Here is a 27949-nt window from a genome sequence, read left to right on the forward strand (position 1 = left end):
GTACGGGCTATTGGACAGTCCCACCACATATGGTAATGCGTTCCTGGGTCCGTACAGCCTCTAAAACAGTTGGGTGAGTAATTAGGGGTAAATTTCGCAATTCTCGCCGGGACTAAGTACCATCGGGTTAAGACTTTATAATTCGTTTCCAATGTTCTGTGAGGATGATTTGGTGTTGGCCCAAATGCGGTCCCATTCAGACGTGTCAAATTTCTTTCCCATATCCGCTTCCCACTTATGGGTATACAGAGGGGGGGACGTGGTAACCAAAGTGGTGAGGAGTGAATATAAGCAGGAAATAAGCCCACGTCTATGAGGGTCTTTGTAGCATGCTCGTTCAAAGAAAGACATGGTGTCTGGCCGATTGGTTATTGTGGTATAGGGGGCGTAAAAGTGTTGTAGCTGCAAGTATCGGAATATCTCGGAGGCTGGGAGGCTATGCGTTTCCCGCAGCGAGGCAAAGGATTTAAACTTATTCCTCTGTAGGAAATGATGTGTACGGAGTAAATTAGCAGAGGACCAGGCTTTAAATAAAAGGGGTGTCTGCCAAGCTGGGGGGAAAGCTGGGTTTCGCAGGAACGAGAGCATAGGGTTATGTGGGGATTGGAGAAGTTTGTCCCATAAGGATAGAAAGTGAGAAGTGATGGGGTTGGTTATAGGGCGGCGGTCTATCGGCCTCAACCAGAGTAAGTTTGCTGTAGATAAGGGGTCGCATTCTATCGATTCCAGCGCAACCCATTGTGGGATTTCAAAAGTTGCATGGTATTTAGGCAACTGGGCTAAATGCGCTGCCTGGTAATATTTGCTAATATCAGGTAGGCCCAAACCTCCACTGAGCTTAGGGCGATAGAGGGTGGAGCGAGGTATACGAGGACGAGTATTGCCCCATACATAAGAAAAGATGCGACGCTGCAGTGTGCGGAGGTAGTGAGGAGGTACTGGGACGGGGAGGACTCTAAACAGATATAGAATTTTTGGGAGGATTGACATCTTGATAACTGCTATTCTGCCGAGCCATGCGAGGTGGAGGGAGGACCATTTGGTCAGAAGGGTTGAGAGGTGGTTAAGCATCGGTAGATAGTTAGCTGCGTAAAGGTCCGATAATCTAGGTGTCAGTTTGATCCCCAAGAAAGGGATATGACACTGTGACCATGGGAATGGTAAAATTTTCTGCAAATGCGACAACTCTATAGGGGGGAGAGAAATGTTGAGTGCTGTTGATTTATTAGGGTTTATTATTAGGCCCGAAAGCGCGCCAAATGTCTCAAGGAGCCGGAGTAAGGAAGGGGTGGAAGTTAATGGGGATGTGAGAAAGAGCAAGACGTCATCTGCAAAGAGACACAATTTATGATGCGTGCCTCCTATTTCGAGTCCCTTAACATCCGGGTTAGCTCTGATTAGGAGGGCCAGGGGCTCTATAGCCAGGGCAAAGAGCAGGGGGGACAGAGGACAGCCCTGTCTCGTGCCTCTGGAAATCGGGAACTGAGCTGATCTGTGCCCCAGATACCTAATTCTGGCCGAAGGTTCTCGATACAGCGAAAATATCCAGGTTAAGAAGTGTGGGCCAAAACCCCAACGATGCAAAATATAGTTGAGGTATGGCCATGAGACTGTATCGAATGCTTTCCGGATGTCTAGGGAAAGGAAACAGGCAGGAATATTACGAGACCTGGCTAAGTTTGCTAGAAGAGATGCACACCTGATGTTATTTCCTGCTTGTCTAGTTGGGATAAAGCCCACTTGGTCGTTATGAATTAGAGAGCCAATACATAAGTTAAGACGCAAAGATAGGATTTTTGCTAACAGTTTGATGTCAATATTGAGAAGAGATATTGGCCTGTAATTGGACCACTGTGTGTCGTCAGAATTCGGCTTTGGGATCATTGAAATGTTCGCTTGCACTGTTTTGTGGTTAAAGGTTTGGCCAGATAGTAGATCGTTAAAAGCGTTAGTAAGGATGGGAGTGAGGAGGTGAGCAAATTTCCTATAATAAGTGGCTGAGAAGCCATCCGGTCCCGGGCGTTTCCGTAATTTTAGATTTTTAATAGCGTCTAAGGTTTCAGTAGGAGAAATAGGTCGCTCAAGCGCCACTAACTGGCACTCTGAGAATTTCGGGAAGGAAATGGAACTTAGAAGGGTATCAGCTTGTGCGGGGTCAAAAGGTGTGGAAGAAGAGTAAAGCTGTGACAAATGTTTATGGAAAGTCTGTAGAATGAGTTCTGGGTTACTAGTGAGGTTGCCAAAGGAGGAGTGAATCCGGATAGGTTTAGTGAGCTGGTCGAGCCTACGGAGTGAGAGGGCCAAGAGTGTATTGGGTTTATTTGCCCTAGTATAATATTTATGTCAAGATCTACGTAGAGATAGTTCCGCTTGATCTGTGAGAAAAAGATCTAGAGCCAATCTAGATCGCTCTAAGGCTTCACGATTGGCGGGCGTAGCAGCCGCCTGGAAAGTTTGATGGGAACGATCGTAGGTTTGCTCCAGTAAGAGACGTTGTTGTCTTTTGGTTTTATTTAAAAAGGATGCTTTGCTAATGCAGAACCCTCTCAATACCGGTTTATGCGCTTCCCATAACAGGAGAGGGGATATATCAGGAGATTGGTTAAGAGTGAAATAGTCTTTTAGGGCAGCTTCAATTTCTAAACAGTGATCTGGGTTAGCAAGCAGGTTGTCATTAATGACCCAAGAGGATTCAGTAGGAGATGGGGCTAACGAGGCCATAGCCGTGAATACAGTGCAATGGTCAGTCCAAGGGATTGGAATTATTTCAGAGGTCAGGAGCCGAGGGGAAGAGGCGGTAGCAATGAATATATGGTCTATCCTGGAGAATGACTGGTGGGGATGAGAGTAAAAGGTGTATTGGCGTTTAGTCGGGTTGAGTTCCCGCCATGTGTCTATCAAAGAATAACGATGTAGTATGGCTTGGAAGGTCTGTTTAGAGGCAGGGATGGAGGATGGTGGAGGAGATTTGTCAAGAAAGGGATATATTACACTGTTAGAGTCCCCGCTAACAATTAGAGTTCCGCGCTTATGGTGGTCTATAACCGAGAGTAAGTGGGAGAGGAATGGTAAGGGATCTTGGTTGGGGGCGTAATATGCTACAATGGTAACATCTATGTCCAGGAGTTGCCCTATTAACAAGAGGTAACGACCTGCCGGGTCTTTGATTGCGGTACATAGCGTGAAAGGTGTTGTGCGGTGGAAGGCTATCAGCACCCCCCTGCGCTTGGTGGTGGCAGAAGCTGTATAGACCTGAGGGTATCGAGGGCCAAAAAACTTAGGAGTGGAGTTGGGAGTGAAATGCGTTTCCTGTAGACAGACCACGTGAGCTTTAAGTGTAGCAAAGGTTCGGAAAGCCTGCGTTTCTGTGGAATATTGAGACCCTGTACATTCAGGGTAAGGATATTTAACAAGCCCATGGGTAAAGTGCAAAGTGGTTTGTAAAGCGTGGCACTCCCACTCGTAATGTAGCCTGATGATTAATACAGGGGATGAGAGCTTTACGAAGCATGTTGTGCGAAGTCATGGAGTAATGTTGGAAGGAAGGAGGGGGGGTACGGTATGAAAAAGGTAACAGGTGAGAAGGGGTGTAGAAGGCCATTTGTGGCCTAAAAGGTGGGTTCCCTAAGGACATCCTGAATCAGGGTTGGCCAGGGAACAACAAAAGCCCAAGTGTTATTAAAGAACCAGTTACACAGGGGCTAGGGTGGAGTGTGCAGGTACGCGGACCGTGAGGGTGACAGCAGCGTATTTAATAAATGGTGGCTAGGTCCCGGTAGAAAAAAGTAGGTACATACGAAGAACATTCGAGAAAATCAGGGATCCTAGATTCAGACGGCACTAGTAGTGCTAGTAAGACAACGTTACTGCAAGGGTGTGGTATCTCATGTCGCCAAAGCCCTGGATCCCACATATAAACTACAGTGGAGCTCAGGAGGGGGGGTGTAGAACAATCACCAGGTATTGGGGCAACCAAAATTTAACAGGTAAAGGGAGGGTGGATAACCACGGTGTGAACCGTCATAGTGATAATCAAACGAGTATACCTTACGATGTATGTGGCGAAAAAAGGAAAAAGAAGAATAAACGTGAAATATCGTTCAGTCCATGGTATCGTGCGAAGGTAGGCCCGGAGACGAGAAACGCCCCCGCTTGTGGAAATTGAGTTGACCTTCAGTTGCACGTGTGGGGAAGGACTTCCGCTTGGATGTGGACCTCCGCTTGGCGCTTTCTGAAGGCGTTGCTGGGGAATGTAGTCGCAGTATCCGTAGGGTGTCTAAGAGGTCCTCTGGAGTCTTGCAGGTGTAGTCCTGGGACTGGTGTCGGAAGCATACTGCAAAAGGGAAGCTCCACCTATATTGTATGGCATGTTGTTCGAGAACTTGTAGGTGGGGTTTCATAGCTCCGCGCTTGGAGATAGTTGTGGGGCATAGATCTTGGAATAATTGGTAGGTATGACCTTGGAACTGTAGAGATTCTGCGTTGCTGGCCACCTGCAGGAGTTGCTCCCTGGTACGGAAAAAGTGGAGCTTGGCTATAATATTGCGTAGTGGACCATCCGCGCGTCGCGGTGCTAACGCCCTGTGAACTCTATCCAATTCTAATCTGTCGATTGGGATAGCTGGAGCAAGCTCTTGGAACAGGGCTGTTATCGTTGATTGGACATCAACAATCGTTTCCGGAAGGCCACGGATACGCAGGTTTGAGCGCCGTGCTCGGTTTTCAAAGTCCTCCAGTCATGTTAATAATGTTGCGTTTTCATCACGCAAGAGATCAAGGTCATCCGTAAGCTTCTGAAGCGAGGCGTCAAGACCATCTACCCTCTGTTCTAGGTCCGCAGTGCGCTGTCCTAGCTCACGGATTTCCCTAGAAAGTGTGGCAGTGATGCGGTCCGAGGTTTGCTTCAAAGCTTTGTGTAGCATTTTTTCAAATCTTGATAATAGGTCAAGGGGTGTAAGGTCAGGCGTCAGGGCTTGTGCAAGGACATCTGTTTCATTGTCGGACTCACCCTCAGATGTGCAGGGATGGCTGGGCTGCGGATCCTGCAGGGCTGCATATGCCCCTGCTGCTGCGTGCTTGCTTCCATGTGTTGGGGCGGTGGCCGACGGGGGGACCTGATGCCGGGGTGCCCCTTTGACCATTTTGCCGTTTGCTAGGGGAGGGGGGCTGTTATACTGCACTCAGCCCCCCCTGCTCTCTCTCTCCTTGCCTCGGCTGCGTTATTCTGTGTGCAGCAGTGGGCAGGCCTATGGACGGCTCACAGTGGGGAGCCAGTCCCCTGTCGGATTTCTCCGACCTGTTGCAGAGGATCCGCCGCAGACCCGGGCGGATCGGACCCCGTGATGGTTGCCGTGGGGATCGGATCCCCCCTGAGTGAATTGCGGGCCGGGACCCGCTGCTTCAAGGTGCCGTCACCCGACGGGGAGACGGAGCCTCATCGGGACATGTCCGTCCCGCCGGCCCCGCATGCGCACTCGTGATAAATTTCAATACCAATATTTATTGACTTGTTCTGCAGTCTAACGGACTGGGCGATAAGGGTTATTATATAAGCGCTTTAAACTGATATGTATGAAATAGACACATATGAGAAAATACATCTTGTATCAATCCATCAAAAAACTAATGTAAATGTCCTTTATAGTTGTCACTTACATATCTAATAAATTGACAAGCAGGTGGGTAATGCTTGTAATTTAAACTGTCCCAGGCAGCCATACAATGAACCCAGACAAAAAAAAAAACAAAACAAAGAAAGAAAGAAGAAAAAGATAAAACTGGACAGCCCCAATCACAAGAAGTCATACAGCTTCTTTTCTTAAAAAAATCAGACTACGCAGCGCATGGGTAGGCCTCGTATAAACAATGAACAAGGAGCCAATAGGAGAAGCATAGCAAAAATAAATTGGGTGTAAAAAATAATAATAAATAAAAATACATCAAATAGCCTACCCACAGGATCACACACTTCAATAGTCCAGGAAGACAACACCACAGGTTCTAGGAAGCTATATTTATCTAGACCACGTGGCGGTGCAGTTGGCTGACAAAGCAACTGACAAAAGGATGAAAGGATTGATAATTTTTCAATTTTTATAACTAATATAATAAAATAATGCTTCTTTTAACTAGATATATGATTGTATGATATTAGAATATTAGGTATTTCCTTGATACATTCAAATACCATTTATTTATTATTTGTTAAGTTAGGGATGATACCCTTGAGAAAATAAAATAGTCTAATACATGGTTTCCACATTCAATTTGTATTGCTATGTAAAGAAAAAAGTTTTGCCTTGAGGTAAAAGTGAAAAAACATTACTTAAACTTTGCAAAATCTGAATAACATGGATGCTCAGGGACACAATTGGGGCATAAATCAAGAATCCACTTGTACAGTCCTAATATATAAAGTTGTTGTCAATTTAATATAGCATATTCAAAACAGGCACTATCAAAATAGATATCTTACATGCGGATAAGTAAAGTAAAGTTAATGTGTAAAGTGCAGTAAAGCATAGCAAATAATCAGACATCTATTTACTGTAGTGAAATAAATGTCAGAAAACAGGACCACATTTGTAAAGGGGCACAAGGATACAAGGCAGCACAGGTCTTGGCCCGGGGCAGTAAAGTTCAGAGGGTGGCATGGTGGTTCTTTTGTTTTTGTTATATTGAAACACAATTGAACAGCTAAAAACAGTTCAATTAAGCACAATACACAATACATTCGTCTTGATTTATTAGAAACCATTGAAATCTAGGAATACAAGGGAAACATTATTAAAGCTGAACTCTAAACAAACAGAATGATAAGCAATTGAACTACATGTACAGTATGTGAACTGGTTTACCTGCCAGGAAATGTATAACTCTCTTTAGTCAATCCAGCTTCCCCTGTCAGACAGGACAGCCTGGCCCTAGACCTCCCAGCAGACTGCACTGCTATCATATAGTCTGGTCCAAGCCCCATCCCCTCCTGTGACTGGGCAAAAAACAAACAACAGCACACTGATATGGTTATCTCTGTGTTTTTCCTTCTTCTATGATTGTCAGCATTGTGAAAATCTGTAGAACCCTGATTAAGTTAGAGCACTGCTCCTCTTTCTCCCAGTCTACTGCACAGAGGATTATAAGAGACTGATTGTCTTAGTTAAATAGTTAAACCATAACTGAATGGAATATCTTCCAAGCATTGGAAGGAGCCCTGAGTGAGCAAAATGAATATGATACAATGGTTCTTTTATTAGACAAATATTTTGTTTGTCTGTTGGAGCCCCCAGAAATAACTAGCAATTTCGGATATGGGGTAACATCTGACCTTCTCTCGTTCTTCTAAGGATGCAGTGCCTAGTCCAGGGGCGGACTGACCATTTGGAAACTCGGGAACTGTAGGGAGCCCCATGAGATGCCCCTGGTACCTTTTTCATAGGCTTTTTTGAGTTTGGGCAAGGACACACGGGCCCCATGATCCACTAATGCCTGGGGGCCCCATGAGTTGTCAGTCCACCCCTGGCCTAGTCCCAAAGCACAACCTAACAAAGTTGCTCCCCTTGGCCCCTTCATAGCCCAACTGACAAGACATTAAAACTCAAGAAGTGTTGAAAGGGTATTAAAAGCTTTAGTAGTCTATGGAGCTTTGATGAACCTACGTAGCCCAGAGAGAGAGATGAATTGCAGAGTGGGATATCAATAAATAATAGAGGCCAAGGCAGTGGGACCTTTGTAAGTATAAATCTGTGGAAGGGGAGGCTGGGAATCATTAGCTCAGGGCAAAGGGGGAGGAAATATAAGAATGCTGTTTTTTTAAGTGCAGTTATCCTTTAAGGGCTTGACAGATAGGAGAAAACTCTGTGGTTCCCCTTTCCCTTGTTGCCCTAAGCACATGTTTATTTTGGTAATGGCTAATCCAGTCCTGCTTAGGCCCATTGCCAGGCTTGAACACTTTCTTGTAGGGGAGAAGGTAATTACACCTATGTAAGTTCTGACGTAGAGCTTATACAGAACCTGTATGCAGAAACACAGGGTGGCAGGGGATGTGGGGAAGGTGAGTATCACTTGGTTGAGGGGAGACCTATCAAGAGAACTTATCACTTCCTGAATGGGAAAACTGACAGATTACCTTTAAGGACTACAGTATATTTTTGGGGATTTATTTTTCTTCATAGTACACTTACACTCTTTTCACGAATGCTCCTACATAATTTCAAGAATTTACAAGAAGTTTGTATTATATATGCATTGTACCAAGAACACAATCCAGTTTCAAGGAAGGACATACAGCTGCGCTCATATTTAACTATTGTTATGAGTAAAATCATGTTACTCTCTCATTCATATTTAGCATTACACCATTTGCATTTGTGTGCAACCTGCATGAGCCCGCATCCATTCCATTATCATCTACTGGATCCATGCTGATATTTAGCTGGAGGCCATTTAAATATGTAACAAGAAGCAGGAACATTTCTATACATAAACAAAAGGCAGGAGGGGTATTTGCATGCATTTAAATAGGCAATGTACTGTACACCATGTGAATGCTTGCTGGTACTGCAGGCTAACAATGAATACAGTAGGTAAGATGGCATATCTGTTTATATATGCAATTCTAGCTGAGAGAATCAACAGTTTTACATATAATTAGGTTGAAAAAAAAAACCAGTTCTAATTTTTTTTTCCACAAGCCTCAAATTAGCAAACTGAAATTAGCAAATGAAAACTCTCAATTACTGTACTGTATCTATGGATAAGCACATATCCTGAAATGTTTTCTCTGAATTTACGGCACTATGCACACTCATGGCCATTTTATTAGGTACACCTTGCTAGTGCCAAGAAAATATCCCTCACAATCACTAGCCTGAACTGTTGATAGAAGGCAGGATGGATCCATGCTTTCATGTTGTTTACACCAAATTCTGACTCTACCATCTGATGGTCACTGCAACCAGTGTGCCCATTCTCCTCTGACCTCTGATATCAACAAGGCATTTTTGGTCCACACACCTGCCAATGACTGGATATTTTCTCTTTTCAGACCATTCTCTGTAAACCCTAGAGATGGTTGTGTGTGAAAATCCCAGTAGATCAACAGTTTTTGAAATACTCAGACCAGCTCATCTGGCACCAACAGCCAAAGTCCCTTAAATCCCCTTTCATCCCCATTCTGATGCTCAGTTTGAACTTCAGCAAGTCATATTCACCACTTCTACATGCCTAGTTGCATTGAGTTGCTGCCATGTGATTGGCTGATTAGCAATTTGTGTTACCAAGCAATTAAACAGGTGTACCTCATAAAGTGGCCGTTGCGTGTACATGTACAGTATATATGACAGTCATGCTGCCCTTTTTCTTGCCTTCACTATTAGTCTCTTCTTGGTGGCTGTTAGCTCTCTAACATATTATTTATGACATAGGGTTATTAGTCTTATGGATAAGACTCAGCATGTCATTTGCTTTTTGGGTTTCCATGCCCAGTAGCTTACAGAGTTTAATCCACCCATGGTAGTCCTTTCCATTAAAGTATCCTTTGGTATCCTTTGATACCCCTTCCTATTTCAAGCATGAACACAGTGCCATGTTTATTTAAAAGTGACATGCATTTCCCAAATCACAGTTGTGATTTTTGTTGAGCTTGATTACACTGATAGTTGTCCTTAACCACTCTAATAAAGCAACTGCATTGGCCTAGGACTATTTTTGTTGGGGTTCTTCCCATTCTAAGCTCACCTATATCTCAGTAGATAATTCCACTAACTGCCACCTGTGGATCTGCCCAGTAGTCAGGGCTGACTTTAAAGCAGGGCAAAAGGGATATTTGCCCCAGGCCCAAAGCAACTGCCCCTTTTCATGGAGAGTCCCAGTCTGGTGGTGGTGAGAACAGGGCAGTGAAGGCTTGAAGACCTGTGGATCTAAATCCAGTACTGACAGTGGCGTCCTCAGAGTGCAGACAGGCTGAAAGTGCCTTGCTCTGCATATCATGTGTACACGGTGAGACAGAGGCCATGGGGATGGTGGGCAGTGAGGACGGCTAGGACCAGAAGAGAGAAAACCTCCAGTGTCTCCCTGACCCCCCAAAGAGGTGAGTAGCAATGCATGCAGCATCCCTGGACTTCTACTCCAACTTCCTCTCTGCTCAGGGACAGCAACCTGGAGGACAGGCTGAGCGGGGGCCTGGAGGACGAGGACTGGCAGGTGACACCAGCAGCCAGGGACCACTTCCCTGGACAGTATACATCTACTGCTGGCATGGAAGGTACCAAGCATCACAGACACAACACACCTACTCACAGAAGGGACTGCAGACAGGGACAGGGCTAGTGGTCTCTCTCCAATCCCTCCCTCTCTCTCATCCCCCCTCTCTCTCTCATTGGAAGGGGGGGTGTGGTGGGGGACCCAGAAAAATGTTTGCCCAGGGTCCAATCAATATTAAAGACAGCCCTGCCAGTAGTGAATGCTCACCTTGGATAAGTAAGCTGGATGCTATTAAATGAGACCATCTGAGAGTTAAATGTCACTTTCAAATTTTTATCATTGATTCAGTTGTAAATTGCAAAATATTCAAATTCAGTTCAGTGTAAGCATATGTAAATAGAGAAGATTGCAATTAGTTAATTAATGCTGTAATATGGCTCTGATGTCTGTGCTATATATAGAATAGATATTTCAGCTGTTCAGTAGTTGTAAGCTGCAGGAAAGGGCATGTCTGGAAACCCATGCTATATTTGGTGAACAGTGATATCACATCTGAATTCCTTTACATAATTGAATCATGTTTTTGTTAATCATTTTCCTGTTTGGAAAACAAACACCCAAATCTTGCTGATTAAACTATCTACAGAAAAAGTACTTTACTACTTTAAAGTAAGATTACTGAAAACTCCCAACAGTTTCCAACACCTTATCTTTATTCTGGTTTGATTTTCCTAATAGCAACAGGGAGTTTTTTTTCTTTTGTTAAAAAAAATAAGAAAGAAGAAAATTAAGTCACCAAATCTGAATTGAAATAATGTACCTGCAGGAGCTATCTTAGCATTTAAAAATACCCTTATTGTGGAAAAACAATTGATGAATTGTGATCAGAACAAACACTAATCAGATGAAAACTTATTACTTGTTTCATGTTATCCTGTTGTAACATTAGGTGTGCTTATTCAATTGGTTTTATGCGTCTTGTCTGTTTAATTGTTTTTGATTGTTATAATAAAACACATTTGCAGGACAATATAAAAACCTACAAGCAGCAACAAAAGTTTTTCTTTGTTAATTTGTGGAGTAATTGATGCATTTTTATATATTTTTATAATTGTAAAAAAAAGACAAGGCATCAGGGTGACATCAGACTTTTTTAAGCTTTGGATAGTGTAGGGAAGGATTACCCCCCCCCCCCTTTCCCGTTTTGTTTAAATCGTTTCCTGTATCCCAATTTAGGAATATTATCTCCCATCATTTGTCTTGGTGACCAATGTCATTTGAAGTGAAAGTGAAGGAAAATCTAAAATGTTTAGTCACCAGAACAAGAATAGAGGGATCTATCCAAAGTTAAAAAAAAGTTTTGGCTTTGATATATTAAAATAGCAAACCATAGCAATTAAAACATGCCTACATTAAATAATGACTATAATTGTGGGGACAGCAAAGATACTGCATATAGATACTTGGGTAATTGGCCAAATGATAAGGTGATAAGAGTAAATGTAACTTGCAGTTAAAATCAATAGTGCAAAATAGGATCAGGATAGCAAAGAGCTTGCATACATTATAGAGTAATACAGAACAGATTATCAAAGCTGCACATACATAGCCTGTTCACAGCAATATCTCTGTGGCTCAACCAGGGTAATGTGTCTGCGTAGCATAATTTCTATACAACTTTATAACAACAGAGAGTCTAGATGTGAATTGCTACTCCAGTAAAACAGTTCAGAACACAAACAGCATCCCTTTCAGTGAATATCAGGGTAACTCTGGCAACACAGGCAAACAGATGGAGGCATCCAAGGCCCAAGAGCACAGGAGGGCCACCACACTGGAACTAGAGTATTCTAGTAGAAATTGGGCAGAGGTTCCCCACAATAGATGAGTCTTGCATGCATGTTGGTCCTGAGACTGAAGGGCTTCTCACTTGGCTGAAGATCACTTGTCCAGCTACTTTTGCCTGATCAAATGTTGCCTCTCTGAGATGCTGATGGAGGGGAGCAGATAAACTTATCTTCCCTGGGCATGTCCAAGAAACCAGGGAGTTGTGGGAAATGGTGATAAAGAGGCATCAAAGCATGGTAAGCAAATGGGCACTCCACTAAACTAATACCACTGAAACCAAAAGGTTGGCTTGCAATAAATGTTGACCGTAACAAATATTTACCTATTAATATCTGCAAATATTGCAAATTAGATCCTAGTTCTCTTTTACCAAGAATTTTAAAAAAGTCTGTGTGAATGATCACATTCTTTCTTTCATTTTACAGAATGGTAGAATGAAACAGGCACATCAACGTCCGTCATGAGAGAGATCGCCACGATGAGAAGCGAAATGTGCAGCTGTTGGTGGTCATCGACCTTCAGTTAGTGTTCCTGGCAAGCCGGTAAGATGGAGGGGCCCTAGACCGCACCTGGAGCACAACGTGTGCGAGATGACGTTCGATGATTACCACTAACAGCTGCACATTCCGCTTCTCACCGTGGCGATCTCTCTCATGACAGACATTGATATGCCTGTTTCATTCTACCCTTTAGTAAGTTGCTCTTCATTGTGTGCAATAAACTTGTTTTAATGTCTAGACTTAGAGGTGCCTTTCTCCCTTCCGTTTTACATGATCCACTCTAGATCAAGCTTCATATCTAGTGAGAGGCAGTCACAAGGGTGATGGACCTTTCATCCTGCTTTATAAAGAAACTTTATTAGCAATGTTACCTTATTATACCCATTGTTTATACCAACCAGCTGTATTCTTATGGGCATTGCATAACCACGGTCTCCATGGTTAGCATCATTGTGCCATCTATTTTACACATGGTGATTTTTGCATTTAATCCATTGTTTTAGTGCTACCTTTAGATTGAGATCAGGTTGGGCCTATTTCCCTTGTTTATCCTTTCATTTTACAGTTATAATTTTTCTGTGTATTTTCCATTCCTATGGAGTAGGGATAAGAAAACCAGGCAAAATTAATTTTGTGGGAGGTTCGGTGAACCCAGAGGGAAGCTTGTGAACCCCAAACATAGCACTGAACCCTAATAAATTCTGTAAGAGTTTAATTTTCCTGTTTTTTTGTACTTTTTCAAGGTTTATTTGCTAGCAATTGGTAGAAAAGGGCAGGGGTAGCCATAAAAATGCAATTGGGGATATTTATCAATGCAAAACCTTCTTTCTAAATGCCTTCTGCAGGAAGAGGGTATTTTCATTCAGCATACAGGGCAACACTGAAAATATGCAAATTCTTAAATAATGCTTGGGGATGCATTAAAGTTGACCTTAAAGTTATGGAACAGTACACTATAGTCCTTTTAAAGTGTTACTGAAAAAAAGGAAAAAAGTGGCATGTGTCTTCCTAAAATTTAAACCAAACCATTGTGGTGTTGTAGAACAGTGTGATTCTCACAGACAGTGTCTGTGATATTATATTCTGGTATCACATATTTTGGATGTGTGATTGGTTTCTAAGCTTCTGTGTTCACAGTACCACACTGTATTGTCATAAATGTTTAGAATGCACAAAAACACTTCAAAACCGCAATCTGCACAACCTCCCATTCCAATATCCCAAAATACTAAAATTTGCTAGTGTCAGGATTCTGACTTGCAGGTTTTGACTTACCGTACAATAAAAGTTAGAGTGCATTAACAGACAATAGCTTCAAATATTGCTCAGTGGCTGGACAGCATGAGAACAGCATGGTTAGGCAGCAATATAAAGGCAGAGAATTTTTCAGTCTATAGCCACAAATGTTGTACAGTGGTAGGACAATATGTAAGCAATGTAATGTAAGAGGAAGAGACGAGGCAGGCTTTATCTAGAAGCAAACATTAGAGTATATTGTTTCAGAAACAATAGCCATGCATAATATACAGTGACTGTGCAGAATGTAAGCACCCTGGTTATGGCGCAATGTAAGAGAGAGATGATGTAGGTATAATCTTAAAACAGAAATTATAGTGTATAATTTAAGAGACGATAGTCATAAATTTTGTACACAGGCCCACTGGTAAGATATTACAGCTGGCCCTCCTGTATCAGGCCTGGGCCTCATCAGTTAAAAAGGGGGCCTGGGCACCTGTCAAGCAGGAGGGACAGCCGTACTGCTTTATTGCAGACACCAATCCTCTTCTGCCTCCCCCTGCAGCTCTGCCGGATTCTTCCCCACTTCCAACTGCACTGCAGGGTAATCATTTCTAGCATCTGCACCCACATCCCCCTGCTGTCTGGGCCCCCCTATGTGCCATTTTCCCTCAGTGTTTCCAGCTTCCCTCCTTTCCTTTCCCACTGGCAGCTGCTGCAGACCCACAGGAGGGTGTTTCAGGTTGGAGACTGACAGGGGCCAGTAAATAAGTCATATTTACCACCCCTTCCATTCCTCAATGAGCACATTGATTGATTGGTACCATTCATTCCTGTGTCCATTCATCACTGAAACATAGTACACTGTGTTTACTAAGCTTCAGTTTGGGAATGAACAGGAAGCCCCTCAGCACAGTTTGATTCCCATTCATGCACTGTACAGTGCAGATGAGGCTGCAGAGAAAGTTATGGAGAAATTTGTTGGGACCCCTGATACTTCACCAAAGCCCCCAAAAAGGTAGTTAAAACTACTGTAGAAATAAGTAGTGTGAAAATAAGTTAATAAATACATTTCTAAAAGAAAGTAAAAAAAAATAAAATTCTAAAAAATAATCTAAAAAATGAAGGACTCATTCGCACTCTCTATAATTTCTGCCATGGCTGAGAAGCATAGCATCGTGGCCATGGCATGTTTATGTGTGCACCCTTAGCCACTTCCTATGTTGCTAAAGGGGGTATCAATTGGTGTGCGGTAATAGCGTAGGCCAACCTCATGTGTGATGGAACTTAAGGACTCATTCACACTGGTACTCTGGCCATGTGAACGAGTGGACTTTATATGCTGCTGGAGCCACTTGTTAGTCTTAGGGGACATAGCAGCTATACGAACACAGCCACAGGTCCTAATCTGACAAGAGTGCAGGCTTGGATTAGTGGCCCAGAATGCACATTGTCTTTGTTTGGGGCCATACACCTGCACCCACAAACCTGTTAAATTTGGATCTGCAGCTGTATTCGTACAGCTGGTGCATCCCTGTAGAGTAACATAGACTGCCTGCACACAGCTTCAGGCAGCTCCAATCACATAAACAAACTGCTGATTCACACTGTGCAGGCCACAGCAGCCATGTGAATGACTTCCAATACCCCATTCACACACAGAGCTTTAGCAGGAAGTCTGTTGTATTTGTATCCACTAAAAATTATTTTCATGTATTTTAAGCAAAAATACAGTATAACCTGATATTTTCTTGGGGGGCTTGGGCTGTCAGGTAGGCAGTATGAGACCCCATGAATTCTACTAGAAAATATGTAAGCAGCTTGGTCAGGCACAATGGATGGTGAGACAAGGCAGGTTCTAAAATGAAATAAACATTTGATTGTATTAGCCAAAATATTTTGAGGGCTGGAGCACTGGAATGCAGTAGGCCACAAACTTGGAGACAGAAAACAGGATTTACCCTACAGCAAACATTAGATATTTGGCAGCTGTGAAGACATTGTGTGCTACCTTAACTGTTCTGGAGAACAAGAATAGGCTACAAAGTTGGAAAAACAGAGCATGATTTACTCTGCAGCAAGGAATACAAATTTTGCAGCTGAGGCCCAGCTGCGAAAACATTGTATGGTTGTATTGTATGGACATATTTAATAATAAGGCTGCATACCCTGGGGCACAAAGCAGAACTTACCCTACAACAAACAATACAAATTGTGTAGCTGATGTGGAAACATTATGTGTAGCATCTTTGCAGGGTTGGACCATCAGAATAGGCTGCAATGCAGGATTTATGCTACAGCAAACATGAAATATTTTGCAGCTGAGGAGCGGCTGTAGAAATGCTATCTATGGCAACTTTACAGGGCAGGACCTCTGGTATAGGCAAGGAGAGGTGTCAGGGGCTGGTAATGATGGAAGGCCAGGATAGGTGGCAGAAGCTGGTAATGGTAGCAGGTTAAGAGAGATGTCAGGAGCTGGTAACAGTGGCAAGCCAGGAGTGGTGGCAGGAGCTGGTAATGGTGGCAGGCCAGGAGATATGTCAGCAGCTGGTAATGGTGGCAGGTCAGGAGAGGTGGCAGGAGTTAGCAATGGTTGCAGGGAAAGAGAGGTATCAGGAGATGGTATTTTTGCATGCCAGGATAGGTAGCAGGATAGATGGTAATGGTTAAAGGTGCCATTTGTTTCTGTATGGCAAAAAATGCTGCAGAACAAGCCAGAAGTTTCTGCACAATCTTGGAGTGTTCCAGCATGGACATCCAACAGGCCATGAGGTCCTCATTTGGAAAAGTGTCCACATCAGCCCATGAGTGCTGCTTACAGCCAGATATGTCAGCCACCATTTCTCTGGTGCAGCAGAGGAACCCTTTTGGGTTCTTGATGTTGCTAAGGTCAACAGTGTCATCAATGATCTCACTCTATCAACTCCTGGAAAGGATAATATGTCCTTCTCTTCCTTCTCCTCACTTTCCTCCTCTGCCTTTTGCTATTTCTGCCTCTCGGGAATGGAAGCAGTAAGAAAAGGATCCTACTAGGTTTAAGACAGCAGGAAGTCCTCTTCTTACCCCTGCGGCTGCGTCTTGAGTGCCCAGTCTATTGCACCATTCAGTGTGTGCTCCAGGAGGAACACAGGAGGGATCATGTTGCTAATCCTGCCTTATTGGAGCTCACCATTCTGGTCACCGCTTCAAAAGGTGAAAAGATACTGCACAAGCCATGAATCATGAGTCACTAATGTGGTGAAAGAGCTGTCAGAATTTATGGTCCAGTGCGGCTCCCAGGCATAACAGCTGCAAAGCAGCATGTTCAGAGTTTTGCCTGGGCTGTTGAATAGGAAGTGGAGCACTTGGGGGATGGCGGATTTGAGGAGTCAGATGATGAGGCCATTGAGGAGAGGGGGTTGAGGTGACTCAGCTATCACATTAACCAAGGTACAAGACACAGGGCAGCACCACCAGCTCCACTGGTGTGCTCCCTTCCTACATCCTTCCCTGCTTCCAAAAAGATTTGCCCAGTCTGCAGTGAAGGATATGTAGCAACCCTGCCAATGGTTCCTGGACCATGTGTCCATGGTCATGCAAACCCTGCCACATACAGATTGGTCTAGGGACACATACACATTACCAGAGATATATTTGCAGCTGGGTACCTGATCAGGTCACACACCAATGGAAGGGAGCCATTTCCACAAGCTGAAATGAGAAAAGTTGCAAAGCCAGTAGTTTTGCCATGCTTACATTGAGACTCTGGGCATGGTGGTGATTAGGGGACACTTTTTCCTTTTGCTTTAGCAGCTGCAAATTAGACACTTGTCTTGTCAAGGATGCTACTAGACACAGCAGGGTGGGTGTTGGACAGTTATTCCTAGTACTTCTACCATGACTCATATACTGCAGGCAGAAATTGCAAAGCACAATGGTGCTGTTAATAACACATGTTAAAAAACACTTGCCAATCACCTTCAGTAACTGGGAAAATATGTCATGATATGTCATGATTTTGAATTTTAATACTTGGGTTATGTCTGCCGCTAGATGCCATAACCCTGGTATTAAAATTTTCCTCAGGTCTTTTCGATAAATGTGATCAGAGCAGCTTATTAACTGCTGGATCACTTTTAGTTTTTATTTTACTGTGGTTCTAAGGCTTATCTGGATGATCCAGCATTGGCATCAGCTGGCCATAGAGACGAGTAGAAAAAAGATGGCCTCATCTGCAACTCTAAACTGGTAACCTGTAAAAATGTTTAAAGCATTGCCTATGGAAATTTTTAAGTATCGTAGTTTGGTGCCATTTCCTGAGCGTGCACAATTTTAAAGCATGACATGTTAGGTATCTGTTTACTTGGAGTAAAATCATTATTCATATTTTACAAAAACATTGGGTTATATATTGTGGGGATTTTTTTAATTAATTTAAGTGTTTTTCCAAAAATTGCATTTGAAAAACCGCTGTACTGTAGGAGAGAAGTATCAGAATAAGGCTCATAAATCACAGTTCTGTGGGCTGGCCCTGGGGATAGTAGTAGAATGTATCCATGGGGCAGTGCCATCCTGTAAAAAAGGGCTTCCTCTGCAAGCTACCCCTGCTACAAGACAAAATGCTCCCTGCTGTTGTTCTGCTTCTTCCTCATTTACTTCCTCTACAATCTCTGGCATGCATATATGGCCTACCGCTTTGTCATCCATACCCTGTTCATTGCTAGAGTTCACTTGGCAGCAAACTGCAGGAATATCACTGCCACTTGCTACTCCTTGCCCGAATGGCTGATGCCCCTTCTCCCAATGGTCCTGGCTCTCTCTTCCTCATCCTCAACATCTGAAATGAGGAATTCTTGGGCGTGACCAAGATCAAATGACTCATTGTGTGATTGAAAAATTCTGCTAACTCCTCCATGACAGTTTGAGGGGCTATGAAGGGATTAACAAAAAAATGGGGAGAAGGAAGAAGAGGGTGTATTTGCAGCTGTTGAAGACAGCTGACTGCTCTGCGTCTAGAAGGAAGTGGAAGTCTTTGTCAGCCGCTCAACTAACTCCTATACATGCTTTGGCTGGATAGCATAGCCACTCTCAGAAAGAATAGGCAGATGAGCTCTGTTTCTCAATGGCATAGCCTGGCCACTGCTTTTTCCTGTGGAAGCTGATTGCCCCCTAGTCTTCTTTGTGGAGAACCACTGTCTAGTGTGTGAGACCTATATATGTGTTCCCATTTTCATGTGAACATGGGGGGTAGGGAGGTGCTTTAACCGTTTTTAAATTTATTTACTTAAATGTAATTTTTTACACTGTCCCTTGAAATTTTCTTATTGCTATCACGGTTGCACAGGGGGATCGATTCTTGGATCTGTGCCCCTTTCCACCAGCTGTCCACCCGTGTGTCTCCCCTCCTCTCAGTTCTGTTGGCTTCCGTCTTATCTGGCATTTGTTGTGGGCTCCAAGGGGGATGTTTCAGGATGGAGAGCAAGGGAAGGGGTGGTAAGTATGTCATATTTACAAACCCCTTGCTTTCCTGAATGAACACAGCAATTGTCCTTTCATCACTGAAGCAAAGTAAACTGTGTTTACTATGCTTCAGTTTGTGAATGGACATGAAACCTCAAACTGTTTCAATCACTGTCCAGTGCAGCTGAGGCTGCAGAGAAAGGGACTGACGAATCTATGTCTTCAGTCCCTTTCTCAAATGTTAGACATCAGGGGTCTGTTTAGACCCTCTGATATTTCACTAAAGGTCCCCCAACAGGGCAGTTAAAAAAAAATAACATTATGAAAAATAATTTAAAAAATGTATTTGGAAACAGCACACGGTTGCGGTGCATTAGTGCAGGGTTAAAGCAGGTAATATGCCTCTTCACTGCCTGTAAAATGCTCTCTGAAGAGCTATCCAAATGTTGACTGAGAGCATTTGACAGGGGGTGAGGAGATATTTTGCCTCCTCATGGCCTGCTTTAACCCCTCACCAGTGCACTCCAACTGCATGCTTTGCACGCGATTGTGGGGCACTGGCAGAGTGAATGGGTCTTGTTCGATGGGGGTATAATTTCTGCCTTGGCTGCGATGCATAGCAAAATATATTTTGATATTTTCAGGAAGGGGGAGCCCTGTCAGGTAGACCATGTGATTTCTAACAGCAACCCTGTTTACCCAGTGTGGAAAAATGCAGGTCATCGCACATAGTGTGAATGAGGACAAACCAATAGAGCATGTAAACATTACTATATAACAATAACAGTTTGCATAAAAAGTAATATCTATTGTTTTTGAACAACAGCAAAACTAACGAGAGCAGACCACAAATGTATAAGTGTGTAAGGGGAAAATATGGCTACCTTATGTACATTTAGAATTACAGACTACATATAGAAACAAGGTTTTCATACAAACTCGGCAATATGTTTATCTATGTACAGCTGGTCTCTTGCATTTAGTGCTAATCACTGATATATGGACATTTAAAATTGATTAAAAAGACTACAAAGTCCACTTTAACTGAGAGATCTTGTACTGCTCATGCACCTGGTTACAACATTAAAGAGCAATAGATGGATCAGCAGATTTTAGAAAGGAAGCACCTGGCAGGCAAAGCAAAACAAGGCCTATATGTCACAGTGTCTGTGTTTGAAATTTTAACCCTAAAGTTGTTCTAAAAACAGCTTTCTATTGAACATTGCCCCTCTGATGCACCAAGTTAAGCATATTGATGCTTTTGAGAGTACAAAGATAGATACTCTGCACAGAAGTATAATATTATCAGAATGAAAAAAACCTCACCGATTAGTGAAAACAGAACTTAGTATATTGTTACGAGTTAAAATAAATGACAATATATTCATAAATGAGCAAATCAAGAATTGGATCAACCACAATTCACTGGAAGGTATAATCGGAAACTTGTAGCAGTTTGGTGTAGAACTCAATATAGTTGAATTGGTCAGTGTACTAAACTGCTAGGGTGCACTCTTGAAATGACTATGCTAAGACCCAAGTCTACTGCAATGATACCCTCTAACTATAGACAATAAATTAAGTCTATGTGGAGCAGCTTATCTAAAGAGACAGTCCTTTGCCCTAGTTCTTCAGTTGGCTAGCGTTGGGCCACAGTCTTTACAGTGGTGCACATAAATACAGTCCCAGTAAAGTCTGCATTCAGTGGTAAAAGCAGCTCATCAAATGTCCAGTCCCTAGGTGCTCAGTCTCTACTAGCAGCAACAGGTCAAAGGCAGCAATGCTCTCTCACCAGTCCTAATAAAACAGCCGCCACAGTCCGGCTGTTCAAATATCCTCTTGACCTGCTTGAAGTGGCACTCATACTCAGCCCACTGGTATACAAAGGTCTGGTCCATGTCTCACCAGCAGCCCAGTCCTCAGCTTCTGCATACTCAGATTTATTCACTCTGGTCCTCAGCACACAAGACCCCGATCTCTGGCTCAGGTCTCAGGCTTGTGTCAGGTGGGAGCACACTCAGGTAGACAGATGTGCTTGGTCTGGTACCTTTGCAGTAAAGAGGTCGCTCATTGGTCTGCAGCCCGGGAAATACAGCCTTTCCTCCTTCCTCTCACTGCCTCCCTGTTCCCCATAGGATTCCACAGTATGGCTCCCATTTAGGACTTCGACTTCAAATGTCCAGTCCCTATGTGATCATTCTCTACTAGCAGCAACAGGTCAATGGCAGCAATTCCCTCTCACCAGTACTAATAAAACAGCCTCCACAGTCAAGCTGTTCAAACATCCTCTTGACCTGCTTGAAGTAGCACTCATACCAAACACATGAAAAGCAGTTTCCTGTTTGTTTATTTATTTGTTCTGCCCAATAGATTATTGAAAATGAACACAGCTACAATTTAGTGAGTGAAGATTCTTTAGTAAATCTGCCTCAATTAGCCTGATTTATTAGACCTCATGCACATTGGACGTTTTGATAATGCTGGTAACGTTAGCGGTGTAAGTCATGTTAAAAACTTGAGTATTTCAGCTTTTTTTAGTTTCTTTTGCATTAGCGTTTAGCGACGTTTTGCCGTTTTTAGCTGTCTTTTCCTGTGTTTTTCCACATTTGGTTTTTTTAGTGTTTTCTTACCCCTCAAAAAAATTTGGGGGGTAAAAATAAAAGTCCAAAACGCCAGTTTGCAGTGTTTTACCACGTTAGAGCGTTTTTACAGCTAAAAAACTCCTCTAGAAACCCACTAGTCCTGGGGTTTTTTTCCAGCATAAAAACGTCCCAACCAAAAAACATTGATTACAGTCTATGTGTGCATGGACACATAGGATAACATGCTGGGGGGTTTACTGGCTGTAGAAAAAAAGGCCAAAAGCCAAAAACAGCAGCTGTAAAAACGTCAAGTGTGCATGAGGACTTAAAGAAGTTGAGTGTTCAATGTACAATATATGTATTAATGGCTGTTTTTTAAGTGTAAACCAACAAAATATTTTGGACTAGTGCTCCTGCCATTTATGAATGTTTTTTTTATTTTTTGTACAGCTTTGTCTTTTTTTTTAGCAGCCTAACCTTAGCCAATGAGTTTTTCGAATGTTTTTGTCTTCTCACTACTAATTTGTATGAACTCACATTAATATCTCAAGGATGCTGTTTTCTTCATTGTGTTTTGTGGCCATGTCCTTTGCCAGGTAAAACAACATATATATATATATATATATATATATATATATATATACATATATTGGCGTTAGCTTACTATGTGAAATGAAATGTAGTTGCAGAACATCTTAAAGTGGTTCTATAGGCAGAAGGTTTTTTTTGTGCCTTACTGCAGTCTATGCAATACAGTAAAAAGCCTTCTGCATGCAGCTTCTCCTGCAGCTCTCCTCCAATTACAAACCTAAACCCTATCTTGATCCAGCGATGTGCACAAGAGTCAAGGCTCTCTCACCTCTCTCACTCTTCATTGGCTTACATACAACAGAAAGGGCCATTGGCTCTTATGGATACACAGAGCAGGGCTCGGGAGCGGGCACGCACGAGTGCCCCCATAGCAAGTGGTTTGCTTTAAGAGCACTCTGTGTGGGAAGAGCAAGGAGTACCGGCAGGGGGACCCGAGAAGAGGAGGATGAGGGCTGAGGATGAGGAAAACCAGAGCAAGTAAGCATGACACATTTGTTATTTTCAGTTTTAAAATATAAAGCTTTACACTCACTATAAAACCAAATGTTCCGTTGAGTAGTAATAAAACAATAACTACTGTATATAGACATATATGATACATTCCCCATTCTGACTTGAAATAAAACTTTCTGGTCTTGCAGATTCTGTCTTGCAGATACAGACGGTCTTACAGATTTCAGATATGAGGAATTTTAAAATGTGGTCTATTTTGATAAAGATACCTCAGGTTCCAGCCTTTCTTTTGGAACACATAGCCAAAACATGATAGTTTATTCTTAGTTGAAATGGAATGTTCAATTCTTTTGGGCCATGAAAGAGATTACATTTCTTCTTTTAACACTATAGCCACATTTTTTTCTGTTTGTAGTGTTTTCCCGGGCTTTCATTCTTCTTAACAGTTCACTCATCTCAATGAATAATAAGCGCTCTATTGAATTTCATAATATAAACAGTACAACAATACTGTACGTTTGCAATTTAAAACCCAGCCAAAGTGCTTTTGCATATCTCTTGTATGTATGCCAGTCTAAGAGAGTGCTTACCAACAAGGCATAAAAAAAAGAAAAGCATTACTTACTATACAGCTAAGAATTTAACAAATCAGAAAATGGATGCACTGTAAATTCATTATTTATTAGAAACAGCAAAAAAAGAACATGCATAGCAACTACACTTCATCAGGGTTTAGAATTACAACCACATGTTATGGCTGAAAAAGATCATAAAGTTTTAATAGCTTTGTATATTATTTTTAAAACATTTTATGTTGAATTGAGAGTCTGAAAACCTCAAAGTGAACTGGCTGATATGTTCTATTTATTGAGCACCTCTCCATTCTAATTGACAAATTGTGTGTGAAACTTTTGTGGGTTGTGCAGCTAAAAAGCAGATGCCCCCTATTCATCTTTCTTGGGGAAGACAACTGACTGTGTATGGCTAAATGTAGATGTGAACTGATCTAAGGCAACAGTTATAGTGCTTTCATTTCAGAGAGTTACTTGGATGGCACTATAACCTGAGAAGCCCATAACAAATGTTTTTTTTCTACTAAGAATGAGCCTTTGGAAAAAAAAGGCAAATAAAACTATAAACACTGGAGAGAGAAAGAGAGAGGGAGAGAGAGAGATAGAGGGAGAGTAATAACAACAATGGGGTTGCAACAATCTTCTTTTTATTAGAGAATAATACAAAGTCATAAAAAAGTAGAAATGTCTTTCATAGATACTGTATAAATGGTGTCCAGACCTGAAGTGTCCAGACCTGAAGGGGTTTATTTACTAAAGCTGGAGAGTCCAAAATCAGACTGCCTTCTGCACAGAAACCAATCAGCTTCTAACCTCAGCTTGTTCAATGAAGCTTTGGCAATGAAACCTGGAAGCTGATTGGTTTCTATGCAGAAGGGAGTCTGATTTTGCACTCTCCAGCTTTAGTAAATAAACCCCAAAGTGTCCAGACTCATATCTTTAACTTTTAGTTGAATGGATCTCCTAATGTGAAGATTAGGCACTTTCCAGTCTAGACAAAGTTTGTACGCCATAAACTCTACATGGCTTGAGAAAGGATGGGTGTGATCCAAAATTGTTGCCATTTTGTGGATATGTTTTAATGATATCATGATGCAATAAAAAGAAGATTGAGTGCTGCAACCCAATTTTGTTATAATTATATATTAGGGGTCTTGGACAGGTTCATGTTGCTGGCACCGAATTGAGAAAGAGTGTACAATATGTCTACTTTGATACGTCTATGGATAAGCTCTCCCCATAGCCTGTCACACCCAGATGGTGGGAAAGGCTATATTATTTGGCTAGTGATGCTCTGCAGTCTTGAGAGTGTCAGAATACCTTCTAGGCTGCCTAAATAAAAGTATTTTGATCAAATTTATAAAAGTCTTCAGCAATTAGATATTCAAGATGCATTGTGAAATTTAATTCCACAACCTGTTTTGCTAGAGGTGATATCTGTGGCGACCGCCAGTGTCTAGGGAAAACAGTTCTCGCTGCAGTAAGGAAATGGTATAAGATGTCTCTCTTAATGGATTTAATTGCTCCAGTAATAACTGACAACAGGGTGGTTGTCAGGGTATTTAGTATCTTAGTACCTGTCACCGTAAATCTGCACAATGCAAGCCCAGAAGTGTTTGATAGGAGCACATTACCACTAAATGGGGGTCATATTTCAAACCGCGGCCTGGTATCGCAGGAAGGATTTTTTGTTCTGCTGGAGTAAATTGGACCGTACTTTATAGGGGTTTTTCCCTTCCTCAACATCAACTGTGTGTTTAGGGCTCCGTATATGGAGGCTTTCTATTTTTTTACTTTTTCTATTGGTTAAACCAGATGGACTTGTGTCTTTTTCAACCTGAGTAACGCTGTATCTTTGTAAGACACCTGGTTTTTGCTTATGACTTTAATATTACCTATCCAGATGTTAGTAAATGTTCTTTCCTTTTCAGCTGTCTCACAGCTCACCATTTCCATTTCATACAATCCCATTTTAAGAGATTTTCCTGTTTACTAAATAGTTCTAAACTTCTTTTCAGGTTTGCCAAGATCACATCAACAAGTATTTCCTTTACATCTCACAATACGCCCATTTGTTCAGACAACATGCCAGAGCACTCAAGATATTACATACTGTATAACTGCACGATTGCTCGGAAAATCCAAATCCCCTAAAGGTCACTTGTTGCCAAAAGCTGTTTTGTTTAAACAGACACATGGGTTTCAGGCAAGCCTTGCCACCCTAGTGCTTTCCTAGACATGACCAGTCCCAGTTATAAAAAAAAAAATAGTGAACAAATGATATAACATTTTAAGGAGAGTTAAAGTGGTAGTAAACCCAAAACCAAAAATGTAATAGATTGCAGGATACAACTCATTAGACTTGGTGGCTACATTAGTTTTTTTTTGTTTTTTTTTAGGCTGATACATTCTGCTTGAGAGCTTGTTCTTTTAAGAAATAACAGACACGTGATGACCATGCATTCTACAATTTTATCATTCAATTTCCTTTAGATTTACCTTCAACTATGTAGTGCAAGGGCCTGCCTGATTGTTTAGGCTTGACCTCATATTATATTGGTTTTGGTAAATCTAAACGAAGATTGCACAAGAAAATTGTATATTGTATGGCCAGCATTACTAGTTGGATCACCAAAATGAAAATAGAAGAAAGAAAGCCTAAAAAAGTAAACTAATGCAGCTAACACATCTAAAAAATGGTAAGCTGCAATATAATAAATGCTTACTTTAGGGTTTAATACCACTTTAAAACACCAGATACAGAATGCTTACATTGGTACCAGTGGCACCATGATTACAAGGAAGCAACATTTTCATTTTTGTCCGTTTTATTAAATCATAGCAGATTGAAAAATATTTTTTAATAACCTTACATTTCAAAATGATGTAGGAATTATATTTTTAGATCATTGTTTTTACATATAGTATAGTTTTAATGTATTATGTGAATCATTGGAGTTGAATTACTGATGACAATAGGCTATTTACTTTGCAAGATAATGTTTCCCAGACCCTAGTGAATATGGTGAAACTTCACTTTGCAAAAAAATACCCAATCGTGTGCAATGTAAATAAAGAACAACAACTTATTTATATGTAAATGTATGGATGATGTCTACTGCTGAAGTCAGCAGAGCCTCATCTCGCTGATTAAGCCCTATGGAACTTTTCCATTGCAAAGTCCAAGTTCCCTTGCAAAGAGATCACTGTATTTGCTTTTGGTAAATCAACCTCTTAGAGTCTTGAGATGCATGATGCAGTCAATACAATGTGTGCACTGTACACCATATGCCCAGTGGCTTATTGCATTTAAACTGTGGCCATATCCAGCCACAGAAGTTTGCTTTTGTATATCGACTTCCAAGTTGAAAAATACTTCCACCTGTGATAGCTAAGGATATCAATAGACATAAAACAGAAATCTAGACCATATCTGACCAACTCTTTTAAATGTATTACGTTTGTTTGTATCTATTCTTTGCTCAGAGATTGCTGTCTTGTAGATTCATTTGTAACACTGAAGCCATAAAGCTTGTCCTGAAAATGTAACTGTAAGTGCAAAACAAAAAAAGATCACAGAGAGTACTCAACTGGGTTGTTGTATAGTGCAATAATATAGCTACAATCACCTTAAAGGCTATGTTCACCTTTAATAAGGAAATAATTGATGCACATGATTTTGCAGGTAAAAAAGGCACGCTTATTGTTGTTTTACAAAGGACCCTGCAAAACATTGCAATGTCAGGTTCCTACAGACCCTGCCTACAGCTCTCTGCCCATACCTCTACAGGAAGCACAAGTGGACTATGAAGGCACTGATCAGTGTGCTTATTGTCCATTGAGAACTACAAGCCTGTCTGCCGCAGTGGAAGATGGGAGTTGTAGTTTATTCATGCACAGATATCTGTGAATGAATGATGTGACTGTGCAGGTGATGTGATCTGCACAGCCGCACAAATTTTAAATGTGATAGGGGAGAAGAACTTCCATCCAGGGGCGTTTCTACCGTGAGGCAAATAAGGCGTTTGCCTAGGGTGTCAATTTTTAGGGGGGTGGCACCGCCCCCCGGAAGAAGGGACCTTTTGAGAAGTGGCAGACAGAGCCATGCAGGGCTGCCATCAGAGGGATATATATATATATATATATATATATATATATATATATTAAAGGGTTACAAATAAAAAATAGTTATATATATATATATACACGTACATAGTATAAGGGCTGTGCAATGCAGATGTTAAATACCTGAATCAGTCGTAAGACTTACACAGACACTTTTCAAAAACTACAAGACAAGACCTTTACACATGCCAGTTATCAGCAAAGGAGGCCAATAGACACATTTGCTTGACAATAATTGGCTTCTATAGGGCTACCATTACATATCCTTAATTCATGCAGACAGTGATGCTTAAGTTAGCCACATAAGATTAGATTTTGCTTAGAACTCATTAGTTAGATCAGATTGTTTCAATGTAAGAGGTGTTGGATGCCCTAACAGTGGCCTCTGTAGGCACCAAAGGGC

At 41.8% G+C, this 27949-nt stretch overlaps 1 protein-coding gene across 1 annotated transcript in view; it reads left to right on the forward strand.

Annotated features, from left to right (window-relative positions):
• The window catches only part of MYCT1 (MYC target 1), a 51114-nt gene that overhangs the window by 12709 nt on the left and 10456 nt on the right, over positions 1–27949 (forward strand). The gene's annotated exons all lie outside the window — the stretch shown is intronic.

This window comes from Staurois parvus, unplaced genomic scaffold, assembly GCF_062004578.1.
Source record: "Staurois parvus isolate SC_StPar_1 unplaced genomic scaffold, SC_StPar_1.0 ptg000657l, whole genome shotgun sequence".
Lineage (NCBI taxonomy): Eukaryota > Metazoa > Chordata > Amphibia > Anura > Ranidae > Staurois > Staurois parvus.